The following is a 3,021-nucleotide window of genomic DNA, read 5'->3' on the forward strand; positions in this document are numbered from 1 at the left end:
CAAAGGGTGGAGTGCTTCTTACAGACAGAAGAGGGGAGCATTTTACCCTATTTCTGTTTTGGGGAATCATTTGTAGTCACAGTACACTGAGTAAGAATTCTTCCCTGTGTTAGTAAACAGAGACGGTCGTTTCAGAAGATAAGACTCTCTTTCAGGAATGAGGAAATGACCTGGTGATGTCAAAGTCTTGAGTAAAATACATTTTACTTGCTTGTAAGGGGTCACCAAGCGGCTGCCACGAGAGTCATTTAGTTTCAGATGGTGCATTTCATTATGTATTTAAAATATTCTGTTTTAATCATGGCTCAAATTGTGAAGTCTTTAAGTCCAGGTGCCAGAATAAAATGTCTGTTGCATTTGTATATTTCATAGTATGGCATACTTCAGATTACATTTATGAGCTGAGGCAAGATGGCAAGCAGCAGATCACTGTTTTAAGCCGCCAAAAGTGGGCATATTTTTTTACCGAGTTTGTGACATGTTCAGCCATGTTTGTAGCGACCAAACCATGTATTTTAAGCCAAAACATTTATAGGTTTTCCTAACCTAACAAAGTAAGTTTTGTGCCTAAACCTGACCACATGTTAACCACAACACTGTCACAACATCAAATTGAAAACTGAAACAGAAACAAAGCTTCAACATGTCTGCTACATATGACATGTACAAATGTAACACATCCATGGTTTGCAGAAACTTACAATGCCAACTTTTATTCTGACACCTGGGTTGAATGTAAATAGATGAATGAAACCATAGGCAGAGCTATGCACTTCATTTTGTGTTTCATCTTCTCGAACTGATCATAGTAAAGCAGAATAACTGTGATCATGCTGCTTAATATAATAACAAACTTTAGATTAGTAAAATCAACATTGTCCCTGTGCAGCAACTCAAACCACAAATTACAAAAGTTCAACAAAGAGAAATAAAATAAACAGAGAACCCATTCTCCAGGATGTGTGCATCTCCAACTTGTTTTTTACTGTTCCCGTGCTTAGAAATATAATTTCATCATGGATATTCCCCACTGAGCAACACATTGAGAAACTGCTGTCCATCTCTGTGAAAACAGATTCTTCCAGAGTTTATGACCCTGTGATCACCATCTCAGTGGGGAAACTGCCAGAGCAAAGGGCATTTTAATCTCTGTCTGTAGCAGCTTTCTCATATATTAATATCAATGTTTAAATCTTTGCAATCATCAAGAATTAGCCACAACAAATCAAATTAATACAGTTTAATTACACAGTCGTTGGTAACAGATGTATGCATGTGTGCTGTTGGAACTTGGAGATGTAATATGTAACATTCAGTGTTTCAGCCCCAGTTATGTCTTTAGAGGTTTAGGAAATAAAGATAGCACTTTGACAGTTCCTTTATCCACGGTTTTAATTTTCGTAATTGATTTTTTTTTAATCATCAAATTATGTGTAAACCAGTCAACTCCAGTAGCTCCTAACAAATGGTGCCAATGCTGTAATTATTTTTATACGATGACATAAAAACTAGAAAGTGAGCAGCACAAGTTCTAACAGCTGCGTAAATGACATTGTTAAGAGTTATAGCATGTGACAACAGTTTGTCTGTGTCAGATGAGGTGTCCCCTGCTGGAAATATTCTATTTGGATTAGGTGCATGAATAGAGCATGCAGAGGGCAGGACACGATGTGGATTACACTGCAGTCCTTCATTATTTGATCATAAATGTCAGAGTCTCCTGCTGTTCCTTGAATTTGTGTGACAGTTTCAGCTATGGCCGTTACTGACAGACGTTGCCATATCTTGTCATCTCTCCAGTGGACATTTTCATTGACATCTTTGTGTAAATGACCCGTCTTCGTCTCTCTCAGATACTCATTTTCTTCCAGGTTCGTGAGAGCCATAGTAACATCATCAACATGCCCACTCGCCCACTGTTAGTGCTCCAAACAATGACCTGATCTATCATGGGCCCAATCAGACATTACACAGACTTTGTACTTTGGAGTTGGCAGGGTAAAGTCCGATTAATGTCCGATTTAACCGGTTCGGACATTTGTATTCTCACATACTGCTCCTCTGGGTAATGTCTAGATAATTTCAGGTTTGCAGTGCATGTGTGAGAGTGGCTTCAGATGTGGTAAATCTCTAGTGGAAAGTTCACACTGTATTTAGACACCACTTTCTGTAGATGAAAATAAAGCTGCTTGTTCCCCAGAGTGACTGAACAGATATCCCGACCACTTTCATCCTACCCCCTGGCACAGCAGGCTGCATTCATCAAATGTACAACAAATCCCTTCTGGACTGTAGTACCACGCTAATGAGTAGTCAGTGGAGTCCTTGGACCTGACCCCGAACTCCCTTAAGGCCACTACAACAGCAAAATGGATATGATGGCACCGCCACAAACCATGGATGGTTTCATTATTTCCATGGGTATTGCAGCTGTTTTGGAAAATCAGCTGTCATGTAGTCCTTGTAGTTTTCACTGTAGCTCTGCTTGATGCACCATTTCCTACACTCTCATGTATATCGTGCTAACTGGTAAAAGTATTTGTGTATTTATTTATTTATTATTTTGGCAAAAAAAGTCATGTGTTCTTTTTTAAAATCTCTGTAGTTTTTCATTGTACTCTAAATAATTGAGTCGTCTGGCAAAGCAAGTGACAAATGCGTTTCTTGCTGCAACAGCAGCTTGTATTAAATGAATGAGACACAAATTTGAAAGCAAGAGTGATGATAAACAGCATGGCAACTTTCATCAGCAGAGAAAAAAACAGTATAACACTTTTTAATCATCCACAGAGAGGCAATCTCTGAGCCAAAATTAGAGCGAACATTGGCTTCTGAGATGGAAAGCACTGAGATGAGATGGGACTGGCACGTCTGTTGTTTCTGAGTAACACACTACTGTGGGTAATTTGTTAAAAAAAATTTGGACCACGGGTGATGTGGACTGTCAGTTTGGTATAATTACTGTTTAGTTCTATGGCCAGAAGAATTCACTGTCTTTTTTTGGATTACACTTACTGAGGG

This window comes from Epinephelus lanceolatus, chromosome 9 (assembly GCF_041903045.1).
Source record: "Epinephelus lanceolatus isolate andai-2023 chromosome 9, ASM4190304v1, whole genome shotgun sequence".
In the NCBI taxonomy this organism is placed as follows: Eukaryota; Metazoa; Chordata; class Actinopteri; order Perciformes; family Serranidae; genus Epinephelus; species Epinephelus lanceolatus.